Source organism: Carassius carassius, chromosome 18 (genome assembly GCF_963082965.1).
Source record: "Carassius carassius chromosome 18, fCarCar2.1, whole genome shotgun sequence".
Taxonomy (NCBI): Eukaryota; Metazoa; Chordata; class Actinopteri; order Cypriniformes; family Cyprinidae; genus Carassius; species Carassius carassius.
The window spans coordinates 30,808,116-30,828,166 of NC_081772.1; the positions used below are offsets into that span (position 1 = coordinate 30,808,116).

General features: G+C 37.4%; 1 long non-coding RNA gene across 1 annotated transcript; it reads left to right on the forward strand.

Moving 5' to 3' along the window:
* The first annotated feature begins 5,639 nt into the window (after positions 1–5,639).
* Positions 5,640–16,471, forward strand: LOC132091967 (uncharacterized). Its single transcript, XR_009422180.1, has 3 exons — positions 5,640–5,749; positions 15,985–16,240; positions 16,274–16,471. It is a non-coding gene; the product is annotated as an uncharacterized LOC132091967 (long non-coding RNA).
* The last annotated feature ends 3,580 nt before the right edge of the window (positions 16,472–20,051 follow it).

Below are 20,051 nucleotides of genomic sequence, written 5' to 3' on the forward strand. Positions count from 1 at the left end.
GGCTGGGATGAGAATCAGCACCTCCATGTACGAGGCCATGGTTCTCAGCCGGAAAAGGGTGGCATGCCCCCTTCAGGTTGGTGGAGAGCTCCTGCCTCAAGTGGAGGAGTTCAAGTATCTTGGGGTCTTGTTCACGAGTGAGGGAAGTATGGAGCGGGAGATTGACAGGCGGATAGGTGCAGATTCTGCAGTGATGCGGTCGATGTACAGTACCTGTCTGTCGTGGTGAAGAAGGAGCTGAGCTGCAAGGCGAAACTCTTGATTTACCGGTCAATCTACGTTCCTACTCTCACCTATGGTCATGAGCTGTGGGTCATGACCGAAAGGACAAGATCCCGGATACAAGCGGCCGAAATGAGCTTTCTCCGCAGGGTGGCTGGGTGCTCCCTTAGAGATAGGATGAGGAGCTCTGCCACTCAGAAGAAGCTCAGAGTAGAGCCGCTGCTCCTCCACATCGAGAGGTGCCAGCTGAGGTGGCTCGGGTATCTGTTCCGGATGCTTCCTGGACGCCTTCCTGGGAAGGTGTTTTGGGCACGTCCCACCGGGAGGAAGCCCCAGGGAAGACCTAGGACACACTGGAGGGACTATGTCTCCCGGCTGGCCTGGGAACGCCTCGGTATCCCCCGGAAGAGATGGAGGAAGTATTTAGGGAGAGGGAAGTCTGGGAATCTCTGCTTAGACTGCTGCCCCCGCGACCTGGCCCCGGATAAGCGGAAGAAGATGGATGGATGGATGGATCAAGCTAAAAAGCTGCATAGTTTCCCTTTAATGTGCAAATTAAAAGTAAAATGTGCAATGTGCATTGCAAATTACATGTATAATGTCATCAAATCACATTTTAAGGTAATTATCTTTTTTTAAATAAAGATCAGTCAGTGTGATAGACAGCATGCCAAATATCAGAAAGAGGAAGACAGACAGGGGAGTCCCATTTCCTGTGCTGTAAAGGGCTTCTGATGAAATCAGCCAGGGGAGTGGCCAAATCATATGGCATTTGCCATGTGACCTGGCACCGATTCCACAAGAAGAGGAGCCAGGGATCAAAGACACTTTCCAGAGTTGGATACTGGACTCCAAAAAGGGTTTTCACACTAGAGCAGGAGCTCCTCTTATAAGATAACCTGATACAGGCATCTGATTTGTATCATGGATTGAGCCCAAAGGAGGTAGGCTAGATATGTAATAAGCTAGAGTAAGCTATGCTATGTAGGCCTACATTTGTTGTGTATTAAACTAATTAACAGTTTATATAATTTAGGTCCGGAAGTTTGCCTATGATATGGCAAAGACCTACAGTTGCAGGTACCCCAAAACCTGGGCAGAGAATGGGATGGCTGGAGCCGACAGGTTCACAACATTTTTGAAGAGGCACCCCACTCTCCATAAGAAGCCCTCAGGCTACAAGCCTCTAACGGGCTACGAGTTTCAGTGAGACAAACGTCAATAAGTTTTTTTGACAACTTGTTTTCTGTCCTGGACAAATACAGATTTGCTGCACATGATATCTGGAACATGGATGAAACCGGTGTGGTGGAAATTATCTATAGATCCCTCAGAAACACCTTCCAGAGGCTCACAGTCGTACAAAATAAAACCATTACAGAATAAAAGCACTAAATAACATAATTTTTCTATACAGGAATCACTACAGTGCAAAATCCTGAAAAAATTGTGGCTAGAGTCAAGCAAGTAGGTGCAGTCACCTCTGCAGAATGGGGGACACTAATTACACTTGCCTGTGCAGTGAATGCTTTGGGGAATTCCATCCCACCAATTTTCATCTTCCCCCAGAAAAAAATCCATCCTTCCTTTACCAGCAATGGCCCTCCTGGCTGTATCGGTACAGCAAATGGGTCTGGGTGGATGCAAGGTGAGGACGTTTTGGTCTTGCTCAAGCACTTCGGGACTTACACCAAGTCCTCACTGGAGTCAAAAGTGCTGCTAATTCTGGATAATCATACCTCCCACCTTTCTGTGGATGGGATTGATTTTTGCAAGAGCCATTGCATCATCCTTCTCTCATTCCCCCCACACTATTCCCATAAGCTGCAGCCCTTGGATTGCAGTGTATATGGGCCACTGAAGAGGCTGGTATACGACTGCTGTGACAACTGGATGAAAGCTCATCCAGGAGCCACAATGACCATTTATGACCTGCCAGGCATTGTGAAGAGTGCTCTTCCCCGTGCTGCATCACCGGCAAATATTCAGGCAGGGTTTGCATACACTGGAATTTGGCCTTTTAATAGGAATATTTTCACTGACAGTGACTTTGCACCATCCCTAGTCACAGACCGCCCAATGCCAGCAGTGACACCAGAGGTTCCATCATTCTCTACAACTTCATCACCCAATGTGGCAACGGTGGCATCCTCCATGCCACTTAGAGCATCATCCCCTGTCACACCATGTGTGGTGTCTGAGCCTGAGCCATCATCCTCCGCTATGGACACAACTTTTTCACCTGTGTCCATCCGTCCACACCCAAAAAGCTGGTACTCTTACAGATACTCCCGTGAAAAAACAACTGGAGGCTGAGAAAAGCAGGTCTGCAGCTAAAAAGAAAAATTAATTTCAGCAACAACAAAAAATCCAAACCGAAGAAGCTTGCATTATAATTTGACAGTTTTTGGGTATATGATTGATTAATTATGTATATTTTAGACATGTTACAACTGTCCCTGTACACTGGGACAATTGTAAAAGTGCAGAGATGGTATTAATCAATTTTGCAACCTGTAAATATTTCATAAAATCACATAAATACATTGTTTCAACAGTTGAAAGATTAAAGTTTATAATACAAAAAATTGGTAATTCCAGTATAAATGTTTTTTATGTATTGCTAAAAATAGCAAAAGGTGTTACAACTGTTCACCCAAAAGCCTGCACAAAAATAAAAAGGAAAATAAAACGCCAAATTTAAAAAATGTAGAAAAGAAAAATGCAATTACCTTTAATGACTATCTTCGAACTCATGAGACAGTTTAAATGCACAATAGGGGGCGGGGGTTGTGGTCAGACGAGGTGCAGACAGGGCTGAGAACGGCGGGCAGCAGCAGGGTCAAAAACAGGCCAGGTCGAGAACCAGAAGAACAGTCCGAAAACCTCTGAGGACAAAGCACACGTCACACCAACTGGGCAGACAAATCATCGAGCGCTCAGACCAGAAAGGAGGAACAGGACGGAACCGAAGACAAAACGCCAGACATCACAGAACACACTGACAAAGAGTAGTGAAATCAAGCAGAATAAATAAGGTGGGTAAAGGGATAGAGGGAACAGGTGCGTCAGACACGCCGCAGCCCAGATTGCTGAGCGGAATCAGCTGGCACTAGAGCGAAGGGAAGGAAAAAACTGAGAAAATAGATTAAAATCAAAGAGAGAGAGAGAAAAATTGAAACAAAACGAATAAAAGGGTAGAAAAATGAGCAGAAACGAAAGATCATACGGATGGATTTAATTTCAAGCCATTTGCATGCTATAGGCTTTGCTGTACTAATTAGAAAGTCTAGACAGCTGTATTCCCTCAAGCGGGTGAGGCTGTGTATTTAAGAGGTGTTGGTGGCCTCGCCTGAAGACCAGCAACTCTACCTGTCTGACTTGAGCAACCGAGCAACGACACCGGCAAAGTACAGTAGTATCTTTCCGTTATTCTGCCTCCTTTCCTTTCCTCTCTCCACCAATTTCAACATAAGCTTCCATTATACTCCTATTGATTCAAGATTCAAGTAGCTTAATTGGCATGGTAAAAAAAAAGTATCTTTACATTGCCAAAGCTTAGAAACATTTAAATGAACATTTAACACAAATATACATAAGAATGGAAGTATATAGCATATAGACTCTATATATCTGTATACCGTAAAAATAAAGTACTAAAACAAATTCTAAGTATAGCTGCAAGCAGCGATGGCGGGCTCAAGCCACCAGTGCAACGCCACCCCGATGGCATCAGGTAAACTGTGCCCAGCGGGCACATGCATTCACAACAGCCCTCTGGCAGTCAGGTTTTAAGGGATACGGCAGTTAAAGGGTTAATTCGAATCATCTAGACTTTGAAATCACATTCACAGAACAATATATATAACTTAAGTAACACATTTTTCAACCTGAGTTAAACCTCTTTTTTTGGGCTTATTTTATCAGTAAAGGAAAAAATGCCTAATAATTATTCACACCTGAATATAAGGAGTTTTGTTTTGCTCTTCCAGGCTTCATGGTCAACTACATGTATATCACACTCGTTGCTTTCTATAGTGCAGCTAAACCAATTCTCATCCCATTCGTCCATATTTGTGATATCACAAATCCCGGACAATATTTATTGTAGTCCAAACTATTTGTTCATTATAGTTTTTAAAAAGTGTTTTTTGTTAAATAAAATATCTCCTTTTGAATTGGACTTTCAGCTTAGTAACTTTGCAGAACTTTTTTTATGCTGAAACAACAACATTACAGTATAACTAAAGTTGAAAAAGTGAAAAATAATAATAGCACTCCTTTAATAGGCATTATTAAGCAGTTCATAAATACAGCTATAAATGTTTTGTTCTTGAGCTATAAAGTTCAATCATTGTATTTTCATACTTTAAGTACAATAACGTTATTCCAGTTGTCAGCAGGGGCGCTGCACAAGATCCCGGGCCCTATGCATAGGCAGTCCTAATGGTAACAGTCCTTTGTGAGCTCATTTAAAGTGAAGACTATTTATACATTTAAAGCATTCACAAAGGAGATTTAAAGGAACATTCATCTACCAAATTAAAAAGTCAGACACAACACAGAGGGATACAGAACACAGAAATATTTTTTCAAGATGGATAAAATGAAACTGTACAGTTGTACACTTGAAATTTTATATATATATATATATATATATATATATATATATATATATATATATACACACATATACATGTGTGTGTGTGTGTGTGTGTGTACTGGCTTTCCAATGCCGTTGATAATAGGGGTAAGCAAGTTTAAAACACGTACAAACAAAGTCCATGCAGACGGATGTAGATGCGCATAACAAATGTCTTTCTTTATTACTTGAACTCCATTAAAAATGATCTCAAACTTCTTGTGTCCTCTCCTTGTTCACATGTACAGACAAAGCCATACCTTATTGACTGCATACAACCAGAATCCACCTTGAGAGCAAGTCTGCAGTGCACTCAAAAACTGTGCTTCCCAAATACCAACACACACATATATATAATTCAAGTGTACGGTTTCCTTTTATTGTATATTGAAATAAATATTTCTTTATCAATCTGTGTTGTGTTTGTTTATTTTTATTTTTCAGGAAGATAACTGACCCTTTACTCTCCTTTTTAATATATGTCCTTATAAACCAAGAAAAAGTTTTTTATAGCTGTATTTATAAGCTGCCTACTAATGACTATTAATGTTGGGACAAGACTTTATAAAGCATGAACTGACTATTTACTAATGAGTGCAGTTATTATAAAGTGTTACCAATGCATTTACTAATGTTAGCAAATTAGACATTATTTTACAGCGTTATCAAATCCTTAAATGATTTATAAGTGTTTTGTAATGATTTTATTGACCTATAAGCATTTGTGAAAGTTCTGCTTGCATTACAGCTTAGTCTTCATCTGTGAGATGAACAGATTTACTGTTACATCCATGAGATTATGTAAATTCAAATAAATATCATGTCACAGGATGTCATAGGTCAGTATCAAATGAGTTTGAAATTATTATTTGCAGTACAAATAAGGTTTTTTTTAGGATTTTTTAAAATCTTTAAAACTGTCTGAAAAGGATAATGCCTAAGATATCTATCTGAGTGACTAAATTTATTTTTGTTTTTATAATTATTAAACATAAACTATGAAATTATACAAAATTTATAAAAAAGTAAATAAATAAATAAATACGTACACACATAAAAAAGCAGCCAAGACGAATGAGTTTCCTTTTATATATATATATATTTATATATATATATATATATATATATATATATATATATATATATATATATATATATATATATAGATTAAAATTGAAGACAGAAGCAGCTGGTAGATCCACTTCAGATTTATTTCTCAACAGTTTATGTTCACGTGGCTGTTTTCGTTTATATTCTCCAAGCTATTATGTATTTTGAAATAATCTTGTCCGTGATGTGTTCGTTCGTACGACGAAAGGCAGAATCCTGCAGCTCGAGAGACATGTTATTCTGCCCGTCGCGGTTTCAAGTCTTTCACACTTAAACGGGTCACAAACACCTGCATTTAGCTCTTGTTGTGTTATAATGGGTGTATTGTGTGCATTTGTGGTAATATTTTATTTTAAAAAGCTCTTAAACAAGAATAAATTCGTTAGTTTTGAACTCGTGACACTGTACGCGCTGATCGGAGCAGTGATTTCAGATAGGCAGCCGCAAATATTTCATTTTCACACACAGTTCAAAAACATCTGAATTTAGCTCTTGGTGTGTTCTAATTGGTGAATTGTGTGATATCGCTGTAAAATTTTATTTTTAATAGCTATAAAACAAGAATAAACTTGTTTTTTTTGAGCTCGTCATTCCACACGCTCCTGCTCAGAGCGGTGATTCATCTCTCGTATTTCTCACGTATCACTGACCACACATCAATTATTAATGAGCCCTGAGCTGGTAATAATCAGATATGTTGGTTTAGCTTGTCAGTGTGAATTAAATCTAAGTATTTATTTGTATTTTAACCGATTTAAAAGAGAAACTAAAAGTCAGGGAATTGCACCTGTAGGGGCGCTATTTCTCTCAGACAATGGAAGTCTAAGCACACACACTCAAACAGAGGGACAGAGTGAGATGAGATGTCTGACAGTTTTTTAATTTTCTGTTATCCATACAGTGTTGTAAAGTCGTGAAACTATGCATATTTACTCAGAATGACTTTTTCATCTGTATGAAAAAATTTCTTTGACGTGTTTGGAAGCTGCAATTTAAAAATACAATACAATTAATGATTCCCTTTTTACGGTCATTTCAAAAAAATCACCACGGCAAAACCATTCAAGCTATCCAAAACTCCATTCAAAATTTAAGTTCCTCAATGTTTTTTCAACATGTAGACAAAGTTTGGTGTGTTAAGTGTACTTCTCCTCTGAGCAGTATGCATTAATTCACAGCTGAATTTTCCCAAAAATCCATATTCAAGTCAAAATAGCCAACTTCCTGTTGGTTGTAGCTGATGACTGTAAATTAGAATTATAAGTTCAATCATTGTATTTTTCTCATACTTTAAGGATCAATTTATCATTTATAAATTATTGCATTATTTACAAACCAGTTATTAAGGAGTTGGTCAGTGGTTTATGAGATCATTAAGCAAGTGAAATTAAATGATTAATGAACTATTTTAGTGTAAATATATAAATCTTATTATTTAGACACATGATAATAGTTGGTCAGTTTGCTAATAACTGCTTTATTGACATATATTCCAGCTGTAATTCATGATAAAGTCAGGTTTTTATATAATATTTAGTAATTGCCAGCTATCTATTTTTGTGAGCTCATCTAAATTGAGGACTATTTATACATTTAAAGCATTCACAAAGGAGATTTAAAGAATCATTGATCTTCCAAACTGAAAAGTTAAACACAACACAGAGGGATAAAGAACACAGAAATATTTTTTCAAGATGCAAAAAATGAAACTGTACAGCTGTACACTTGATAAAAAAAATTAAATATAAACTTATGCTATTATATATATATATATATATATATATATATATATATATATATATATATATGAATTCAAGTGTACAGTGTTCTTTTATTGCATCTTGAAATAAATATTTCTGAGTTCTGTGTTTGTTTATTTATTTTTTTCAGAGGTCAGTATCAAATGAGTTTGAAAGTATTATTTGCAGCACAAATATTTTTTTTATAGATTTTTTTTTTAATTCCTGAAACTGTCAGAAAAGGATAAGGCCTAAGAGATTTCTTAAGCTGTAATGAAAACAGCTCAATTAGCAACAACAACAACAAAAATAACAATTTAAAATACAGTTTTTTTTCCCTGGTGATTAAAGAGATGTTTAAGTCTCTCTCTCTCTCTCTCTCTCTCTCTCTCTCTCTCTCTCTCTCTCTCTCTCTCTCTTTCTCTCTCTCTGTCTGTCTGCCACTCAGCTCATGCCCATCCCCCACTCACACACACACACACACACACACACACACACACACACACACACACTCAGTCAGCACACATACATTCCTCAAACAGAGGGACAGAGTGAGTTGAGATGTCTGACAGTTTTTTTAATTTTCTTTTAATCATACAGTGTTGTAAAGTCATGAAACTATGCATATGTCCTCAGAATGATTTGACATATGTATGAAAAAATGCTTTTAAGTGTTTGGAAGCTGCAATTTAAAAATACAAGATAATTAATGATTCCCTTTTTACTGTCATTTCAAAAAATCACCACAACAAAACCGTTCAAGCTAACCAAAATCCGTTCGCAATTTAAGTTCCTCAATGTTTTTGCAACATGTAGACAAAGTTTGGTGAGTATAGTGAACTTTTCCTCTGAGGAGTATGCATTAAATCACAGCTAAATTAAAAAAAACCATATTCAAATCAAAATAGCCGATTTCCTGTTGGTCGTAGCTGATGACTGTGAATTAGAAAGTTGTCCGTCTTGATAAGAACAATATACGTACCAAGTTTGGTGTCTGTAGCTAAAACTAATCCCCCACTTTTGACAAAAGGTGGCGCTATAGAGTGCCTTTTCCACGCCCTTTTAAAAGCTTTTTCCAATGTCTAGCTATCAATAATACTGATATGTGTTTTGAGTTTCATGTAAATCTGAGGTTGTTATCTGCTTCAAAATCACCATAACAGAATTTTCAAGTTTGACACGTTGCCATGGCAACAATATATAAGATATCAATATCCCCACAACAGATTTACATCGGCCATGTTTTGTCATTATTCTGATGAAGTTTGAAGCAAATCGAGTAAAAATAAGGTACTGAATTCAAAGCATATTGAAAATGACTCAATTCCTGCTGCCAGTTGGTGGCGCTATAATGTTGACTCTTAATAGTCACATATATACAATCGGTATCATACATCGAACAAATCGATGAAGTTTGATCAAACTCAGGCAACGTATGTGGATGTTATTAGGCATTTCCTGTTTCTCATTTATTGCCCAAATTTCAACGCCGCGCCACGGGCAAACCGTTCGAGATATCAAAAATCCCCTCGCAATTTTTCATCCCCAATGTCTTGAGATCATGTTGACCGAGTTTGGTGGCAATCAAGTAAAAAACCTATGACAAGTATATAAAATTCCAGAGCATGCTTTTTTTAAACAGCCCTGAATAGCTGACTTCCTGTTGGGCGGAGCCTATGACATAGAGCGCGAAAGTTGTTCAGCTCAATGAGATCTATAAGTGTACTGAGTTTCATATAAATACATGCAAGTGTGTGTGAGCTATGGTTCAAGATTTCTGACTGTGTTCCAGGGGGCGCTGTAGAGCCCCTGTGACACACCCGGGTCCCAGTCTCTGCGACGTCCTGATGGCCGCAGGTTCCAATGTGTGTGCCAATTTTCAAGAGTTTTTGAGCATGTTAAGGCCCCCAAAAACCCCCGGAAGGTTTAATAAAATATAAAAATAATAATAAATATAGCTGCAAGCAGCGATGGCGGGCTCAAGCCATCAGTGCGAACGCCACCCCGGTGGTATCAGGTAAACTGTGCCCAGCGGGCACATGGATTTACAATAACCCTCTGGCAGTGAGGTTTTAAAGGATACGGCAGTTAAAGGGTTAATCCGAATCATCTAGACTTTAAAATCACATTCACAGAACAATATGTATAACTTTAGTAACACTTTACAATAAGATTTCATTTATAAACATTAACTATGTTAACATGAACAATATTTATATAGAATTCAGTCATGTCAGTTAATATTCCAAACTTAAACATTAAAACATTGTTTTATTATGATTTTTTTTCCAAGCACATTTTACCAATTCCAAGCCATATCAATCTTAATATCTACCCATTATTTTTTATTTAATCATTTATGAGTGATATTCAATAGTCCAGGAAAGCTGGAAGAGAAAAACTCCTTATATTCATGTGTGCAGAATTTCTAGGCATATTTTCTTTTACAGATGAAATGCGCTAAAAAAGAGTTTTAACTCAAATTGTAAAGTCGAAAATTATGAAATCCCCATGAGAAATATCAAACACAAATGCAATACAGAAATGGATAAGTTAAGACTTGACCATTGTACAAAAAATGCTGACTGGGTCATGAGGTCAGAAAAGAAAAAAAAAAAAAAAAAAACAGGTCGAGAAGAACTGACAAAAAGAATTGCATAAGAATTAGGAATTAATGTGAAGATTCATTTTTTGTCAATTCTGCAAGACAAACTTTTCAGGAAAGGAGATGGAATAAAAATGAACTCCTAAATCTTAATCCCAGATTCTGGAAGATATATTCCTCAAACCATCGGACAAGAGGAGGTGGTGCTGCTCCTTCACGAGTCACTCTAATCTGTTCATAAAGCCTATATATAAAGTCTTAATACAACCCGAATTCCGGAAAAGTTGGGACGTTTTTTACATTTTAATAAAATGAAAACTAAAAGACTTTCAAATCACATGAGCCAATATTTTATTCACAATAGAACATAGATAACATAGCAAATGTTTAAACTGAGAAAGTTTACAATTTTATGCACAAAATGAGCTCATTTCAATTTTGATTTCTGCTACAGGTCTCAAAATAGTTGGGGCGGGGCATGTTTACCATGGTGTAGCATCTCCTTTTCTTTTCAAAACAGTTTGAAGACATCTGGGCATTGAGGCTATGAGTTGCTGGAGTTTTGCTGTTGGAATTTGGTCCCATTCTTGCCTTATATAGATTTCCAGCTGCTGAAGAGTTCGTGGTCGTCTTTGACATATTTTTCGTTTAATGATGCGCCAAATGTTCTCTATAGGTGAAAGATCTGGACTGCAGGCAGGCCAGGTTAGCACCCGGACTCTTCTACGACGAAGCCATGCTGTTGTTATAGCTGCAGTATGTGGTTTTGCATTGTCCTGCTGAAATAAACAAGGCCTTCCCTGAAATAGACGTTGTTTGGAGGGAAGCATATGTTGCTCTAAAACCTTTATATACCTTTCAGCATTCACAGAGCCTTCCAAAACATGCAAGCTGCCCATACCGTATGCACTTATGCACCCCCATACCATCAGAGATGCTGGCTTTTGAACTGAACGCTGATAACATGCTGGAAGGTCTCCCTCCTCTTTAGCCTGGAGGACACAGCGTCCGTGATTTCCAACAAGAATGTCAAATTTGGACTCGTCTGACCATAAAACACTATTCCACTTTGAAATAGTCCATTTTAAATGAGCCTTGGCCCACAGGACACGACGGCGCTTCTGGACCATGTTCACATATGGCTTCCTTTTTGCATGATAGAGCTTTAGTTGGCATCTGCTGATTGCACGGCGGATTGTGTTTACCGACAGTGGTTTCTGAAAGTATTCCTGGGCCCATTTAGTAATGTCATTGACACAATCATGCCGATGAGTGATGCAGTGTCGTCTGAGAGCCCGAAGACCACGGGCATCCAATAAAGGTCTCCGGCCTTGTCCCTTACGCACAGAGATTTCTCCAGTTTCTCTGAATCTTTTGATGATGTTATGCACTGTAGATGATGAGATTTGCAAAGCCTTTGCAATTTGACGTTGAGGAACATTGTTTTTAAAGTTTTCCACATTTTTTTTACGCAGTCTTTCACAGATTGGAGAACCTCTGCCCATCTTTACTTCTGAGAGACTCTGCTTCTCTAAGACAAAGCTTTTATAGCTAATCATGTTACAGACCTGATATCAATTAACTTAATTAATCACTAGATGTTCTCCAAGCTGAATCTTTTCAAAACTGCTTGCTTTTTTAGCCATTTGTTGCCCCCGTGCCAACTTTTTTGAGACCTGTAGCAGGCATTAAATTTTAAATGAGCTAATTAAGTGGATAAAAGTGTAAAATTTCTCAGTTTAAACATTTGCTACGCTATCTATGTTCTATTGTGAATAAAATATTGGCTCATGTGATTTGAAATTCCTTTAGTTTTCATTTTATTAAAATTTTAAAAACGTCCCAACTTTTCCGGAATTCGGGTTGTATATAGTATTTCACAGTACTTCATGGTATTCTAATTAAATCATTTTTTGGAATCTTAAGTGATTATAAGATTCCATAAAAAATGATTTAGTTAGAATACCATGAAGTACTGTGAAATACTATATATTAAGACTTTATATATAGGCTTTATGAACAGATTAGAGTGACTCGTGAAGGAGCAGCACCACCTCCTCTTGTCCGATGGTTTGAGGAATATATCTTCCAGAATCTGGGATTAAGATTTAGGAGTTCATTTTTATTCCATCTCCTTTCCTGAAAAGTTTGTCTTGCAGAATTGACTAAAAATTCATCTTCACATTAATTCCTAATTCTTTTGCAATTCTTTTTGTCAGTTCTTCTCGACCTGTTTTTTTTTATTTTTCTTTTCTGACCTCATGACCCAGTCAGCATTTTTTGTACAATGGTCAAGTCTTAATTTATCCATTTCTGTATTGCATTTGTGTTTGATATTTCTCATGGGGATTTCATAATTTACAGTTTGAGTTAAAATTCTTTTTTAGCGCATTTCATCTGTAAAAGAAAATATGCCTAAACATTCTGCACACATGAATATAAGGAGTTTTTCTCTTCCAGCTTTCCTGGACTATTGTATATCACTCATAAATGATTAAATAAAAAATAATGGTAGTTATTAAGATTGATATGGTTTGGAATTGGTAAAATGTGCTTGGAAAAAAAAATCATAATAAAACAATGTTTTAATGTTTAAGTTTGGAATATTAACTGACATGAATGAATGCTATATAAATATTGTTCATGTTAACATAGTTAATGTTTATAAATGAAATCTTATTGTAAAGTGTTACTAAAGTTATATATATTGTTCTGTGAATGTGATTTTAAAGTCTAGATGATTCGGATTAACCCTTTAACTGCCGTATCCTTTAAAACCTCACTGCCAGAGGGATATTGTTAATGCATGTGCCTGCTGGGCACAGTTTACCTGATGCCACCGGGGTGGCGTTCGCACTGATGGCTTGAGCCCGCCATCGCTGCTTGCAGCTATATTTCTTCTTCTTATTCTTCTTCTTCTTATTATTATTATTATTTTCCAACGTCTCGGGGGCTTTTGGGGCCCTTAACATGCTTAAAAGTCTTGAAAATTGGCACACACATTGGAACCTGCGGCCATTAGGGCCGGGCAGAGACTGATACACGGGCGTGGCATAGGGGCTCTACAGCGCCCCCTGGAATATGGAGGGCCATATATCATGCATACTTGCTCGTAGACGTATGAAACTCGGTACACATATAAATCTCATCAATCCAAACAACTTTCATATTGCATATCATAGGCTCCGCCCAACAGGAAGTTGGCTATTTAGGGTTTAGTATTCATATTTTTCGTCAAAGTTGTGGGGGCTTTTGGGGTCCTTAACATACTCAAAAACTCTTGAAAATTTGCGCACACTTTGGAATCTGTGGCCTTTAGGTGCCTGCAGAGGCTGGGACCCGGGCGTGGCACAGGGGCTCTACGGCGCCCCCTGGATCACAGTCAGAAATGTTGATTTATAGCTCACACATACTTGCACATATTCATATGAAACTCAGTACACATATAGATCTCATCGTGCCGAACAACTTTTGTATTGCATGTCAAAGGCTCCGCCCAACAGGAAGTCAGCTATTTAGAGTTATGTAAAAAGCGCATGCTCTGGAATTTGAAATACTTGTCATAGGTTTTTTAGCCGATTGCAACCAAGCTCGGTCAACATGATCTCAAGACATTGGGGATGAAAAATTGCCAGGGGATTTTTGATATCTCGAACGGTTTGCTCGTGGCGAGGCGTTGAAATTATGGCGAGAAATGAGGACCTGTCTAATAGCATCCACATACATTTCCTGATTTTAATCAAACCTAATCAGATTATTCGTTGTATGATGTCGATTGCATATATGTGACTATTAGGAGTCAAAGTTATAGCACCACCAACTGGCAGCAATTGCAATAATTTTATAATTATAAAAACAAAAATAAATTTAGCCACTCACATAGAAATATCTTAGGCCTTATCCTTTTCTGACAGTTTAGGGATTTTTAAAAATCCTAAAAAACCTTATTTGTGCTGCAAATAATAATTTCAAACTCATTTCATACTGACCTCTGACACCCTGTGACATGACATGTATCTAAATTTTCATAATCTCATGGATGTAACAGTAAATCTGTTCAGATCAAGACTAAGCTGTAATGCAAGCAGAACTTTCACAAATGCTTATAAGTCATTAAAGGATTTTATAACACTGTAAAATAATGTCTAATTTGTTAACATTAGCAAATGCATTGATAACACTTCATAGTGACTGCACTCATTAGTAAATAGTCAGTTCATGCTTTATAAAGCCTTGTCCCAATATTAATAGTGAGTAGTAAGCAGTTTAGTGAAAGTGAAGTGACATTCAGCCAAGTATGGTGACCCATACTCAGAATTTGTGCTCTGCATTTAACCCATCCGAAATATGCGCACGCACACACACACACACACACACACACACACACACACACACACACACACACACACACACACACACACACAATACATCAGATGTATTATAGTTTTTTAATTTTCTATCCATATAGTGTTGTATAGTCATGAAACTATGCATATTTCCTCAGAATGACCTGTCTTCTATGTGTACATTTTTTTGAAGTGTTTAGAAGCTGCACTTTAAAAAAATTAAAGACATTTACTGGTTCCTTTTTTACTGTTATTTCAAAAAATCACCACGACAGAACCATTCAAGCTATCCAAAATTCATTTGCAACTGTTCTGTAAGATAAATTCTTTAAACAGTGGTAAAAGAGGATGTGGTGCTGATCCTTCAAGAGTCACTCAAAACTTATCTGTCCATAAAGCCTATAAAGAACTATTCTTAATATAGAGTATTTCACAATACTTCAGCATGTTATTCTAATTAAGTGAGGGTCATTTCATCAGTAAAATACATAAAATACATATGATTTTTCTTTGAAAGATTTCTACAAATGATTTAAATCATGCTCGTTTCTACAATAATAATTTAAAAGTAATCCTATAGCTCCATCTGGTGGCCATTATTGGTACTAAGAATTGCAAGCTTGATTTATAAGTTATGATAGTTTTAATTTTATGATGACTCCTGAAAATGATAAAGCTATGAAACTTTCTGTGCTTCCTTCAAATGATGACATTCGCAATTTAACATCTTCAGTATATTAGCATCATGTTGAAAAAGTTTGGTGTGAACTACTTGTGTCTTCTTGGAGGAGTATGAATTCATTTACAGGCTGATTTTATCATAAATCCACAATAAAATTTCTGAGTTCTGTATTAATCTGTGTTGTTGTTTGTTTATTTTAATTTTTTTATTTTTCATAGGAAGATAACGGACCCATTACTCTCCTTTTTAATAAATGTGCTTATAAACCAAGAACAAGCTATTTATAGCTGTATTTATAAACTGCTTACTACTGACTATTAATATTGGGACAAGGCTTTATAAAGCATGAACTGACAATTTACTAATGAGTGCAGTTATTATGAAGTGTTATCAATGCATTTGCTAATGTTAACAAATTAGACATTATTTTACAGTGTTATAAAATCCTTTAATGACTTATAGGCATTTGTGAAAGTTCTGCTTGCATTACAGCTTAGTCTTGATCTGTGAGCTGAACAGATTTACTGTTACATCCATGAGATTATGAAAATTCAGATACATGTCATGTCACAGGGTGTCAGAGGTTAGTATCAAATGAGTTTGAAATTATTATTTGCAGCACAAATAAGGTTTTTTAGGATTTTTAAAAATCCCTAAAATTGTCAGAAAAGGATAAGGCCTAAGATATTTCTATGTGAGTGGCTAAATTTATTTTTGTTTTTATAATTATAATACATAAACTATGAAGTTATACAAAATGTATAAAAAAGTAAATAAATAAATAAGTACACACATAAAAAAAAGCAGCCAAGACAAATGAGTTTCCTTTTTTTATATATAGATTAAAATTGAAGACACAAGCAACTAAATGCGGTCACTTAATATTCAAATCCAGTAGATCCACTGTTGAGATTTATTTCTCAACAGTTTATGTTCACGTGGCTGTTTTCGTTTATATTCTCCAAGCTATTATGTATTTTGAAATAATCTTGTCCGTGATGTGTTCGTTCGTACGACGAAAGGCAGAATCCTGCAGCTCGAGAGACATGTTATTCTGCCCGTCGCTCTTTCAAATAGTCTTTCACACTTAAACGGGTCACAAACACCTGCATTTAGCTTTTATTGTGTTATAATTGGTGTATTGTGTGCATTTGTGGTAATATTTTATTTTAAAAAGCTCTTAAACAAGAATAAATTCGTTAGTTTTGAACTCGTGACACTGTACGCGCTGATCGGAGCAGTGATTTCAGATAGGCAGCCGCAAATATTTCATTTTCACACACAGTTCAAAAACATCTGAATTTAGCTCTTGGTGTGTTCTAATTGGTGAATTGTGTGATATCGCTGTAAAATTTTATTTTTAATAGCTATAAAACAAGAATAAACTTGTTTTTTTTTAGCTCGTCATTCCACACGCTCCTGCTCAGAGCGGTGATTCATCTCTCGTATTTCTCACGTATCACTGACCACACATCAATTATTAATGAGCCCTGAGCTGGTAATAATCAGATATGTTGGTTTAGCTTGTCAGTATGAATTAAATCTAAGTATTTATTTGTATTTTAACCGATTTAAAAGTGAAACTAAAAGTCAGGGAATTGCACCTGTAGGGGCGCTATTTCTCTCAGACAATGGAAGTCTAAGCACACACACTCAAACAGAGGGACAGAGTGAGATGAGATGTCTGACAGTTTTTTAATTTTCTGTTATCCATACAGTGTTGTAAAGTCGTGAAACTATGCATATTTCCTCAGAATGACTTTTACATCTGTATGAAAAAATTCTTTGACGTGTTTGGAATTTAAAAATACAATACAATTAATGATTCCCTTTTTACTGTCATTTAAAAAAATCACAACGGCAAAACCATTCAAGCTATCCAAAATCCATTCGCAATTAAAGTTCCTCAATGTTTTTGCATCATGTAGACAAAGTTTGGTGTGTATAGTGTTACTCTCCTCTGAGCAGTATGCATTAATTCACAGCTAAATGTAAAAAAAAATCCACATTCAAATCAAAATAGCCGACTTCCTGTTGGTCGTAGCTGATGACTGTAAATTAGAAAGTTGTCCGTCTTGATAAGAACAATTTATGTACTGAGTTTGGTGTCTGTAGCTAAAACTAACCCCCCCACTTTTGACAAAAGTTGGCGCTATAGAGTGCCTCTTCCACTCCCTCTTATGAACTTTTGCCAGTGTCTAGTTATCATTAATACTGATATGTGTTCTGAGTTTGATGAAATTCTAAGCATGTTATATGCCTCAAAATCATCTGAGAAGTATTCCAGTTTGACATGTTGCCACGGCAACAATATTTTTAGATATCAATATCCCCCCAGCAGATTTATATCGGCTGTGTTTTAACATTATTCTGATGCAGTTTGAAGCAAATTGAGTAAAAATAAGATGCTGAAGTCAAAGCATTTTGAAAATGACACACTTCCTGCTGCCAGTTGGTGGCGCTATAACTTTGACTCCTAATAGTCACATATATGCAATCGACATCATACAACGAATAATCTGATGAAGTTTGATTAAAATCAGGAAATGTATGTGGATGCTATTAGACAGGTCCTGTTTCTCATTTCTCGCCATAATTTCAACGCCTCGCCACGAGCAAACCGTTCGAGATATCAAAAATTCCCTGGCAATTTTCCATCCCCAATGTCTTGAGATCATGTTGACCGAGTTTGGTGGCAATCTGCAAAAAAACCTATGACAAGTATTTCAAATTCCAGAGCATGCGCTTTTTACATAACTCTAAATAGCTGGGGAAGTCGTGGCCTAATGGTTAGAGAGTCGGACTCCCAATCGAAAGGTTGTGAGTTTGAGTCCTGGGCCGGCAGGAATTGTGGGTGGGGGGAGTGCATGTACAGTTCTCTCTCCACCTTCAATACCACGACTTAGGTGCCCTTGAGCAAGGCATTGAACCCCCAACTGCTCCCCGGGCGCCGCAGCATAAATGGCTGCCCACTGCTCCGGGTGTATGCTCACAGTGTGTGTGTGTGTTCACTGCTCTGTGTGTGTGTGCATTTCGGATGGGTTAAATGCAGAGCACAAATTCTGAGTATGGGTCACTATACTTGGCTGAATGTCACTTCACTTTATTTATTTAAATAGCTGACTTCCTGTTGGGCGGAGCCTATGACATGCAATACGAAAGTTGTTCGGCACGATGAGATCTATATGTGTACTGAGTTTCATATGAATATGTGCAAGTATGTGTGAGCTATAAATCAACATTTCTGACTGTGATCCAGGGGGCGCCGTAGAGCCCCTGTGCCACGCCCGGGTCCCAGCCTCTGCAGGCTCCTAAAGGCCACAGATTCCAAAGTGTGCGCAAATTTTCAAGAGTTTTTGAGTATGTTAAGGACCCCAAAAGCCCCCACAACTTTGACGAAAAATATGAATACTAAACCCTAAATAGCCAACTTCCTGTTGGGCGGAGCCTATGATATGCAATACGAAAGTTGTTTGGATTGATGAGATTTATATGTGTACCGAGTTTCATACGTCTACGAGCAAGTATGCATGATATATGGCCCTCCATATTCCAGGGGGCGCTGTAGAGCCCCTATGCCACGCCCGTGTATCAGTCTCTGCCCGGCCCTAATGGCCGCAGGTTCCAATGTGTGTGCCAATTTTCAAGACTTTTTAAGCATGTTAAGGGCCCCAAAAGCCCCCAAGATGTTGGAAAATAATAAAAATAATAATAATTAGAAGAAGAAGAAGAAGAAAAAATAATCCTAAGGAAAACAATAGGCCTCTCGCCCTTTGGGCTTGAGCCCTAATAATAATAAAAAATAATCCTAAGGAAAACAATAGGCCTCTCGCCCTTTGGGCTTGAGCCCTAACAAGAATAATCCTTAGGGGAACAATAGGGCTCTTCGCCCCTTCGGGCTTGAGCCCTAATAAAGAGACAGGAGAAGGACTGGATCCTGTCACATCAGTTTATGTGCTGTACAGCTCTTCCAGTGTTGAGTTCTGGTTCTGTTCTACTGCTTGTCCTTTTATCATGGCAGGACTTGACGTACCTTGCAGCCAGTTTAGAGCTTGTTGAGGTTTCTCCCAGAATATATGGCAATTTGTCCTTTTGTTGTATCTGGTTGAAGTCGTTGTGCTGGTTTGTGAATTGGGGGAAGATTGTTTCCCTAATTTGTGTATAATTAGGGCATGTTGTTAAAAAGTGCAGTTCTGTTTCCACTTCATCTTGTCTTCTTTTGGCAGCCAGGGCTGTCTGTGTCTGCCTGTCTCTATAGTGAGGTTATGTTCATTGTCTAACAGCGGCACCTGAGACTCAGTGTTGGTGTCGCTGTTAGACAGTGTTTTCTCTGCTTCCTGTTGGACTTGCTGGAGCTGATCGTGGCTCCGTGTAGCTGTTTTTTTTTCTAGAATCTTTATCTTACTATCACTGTCTGTTTTTTAAAGTGATAAAATATAACTTAATTCACACCATATTTCTGATATTATAGATCAATCTTATCAGATTATTTTGATCGTTCACTTTTATTTTATATGCATGAGTGCAGTACACCTGCATTGCATTAGCACTCGTTAGCTTGTCATTAGTGTTTTCATTCGAACCTATCGCTGTTTTCTTTTCTCCTCTCCTCTCTCTCGGTCCAGTTTTTCACAAGTTCATCAAACAACTGTGGTAAGAATATTTCATCAAGCACGGTGAGTAATGGCTTTTCCTTCTATTGTTA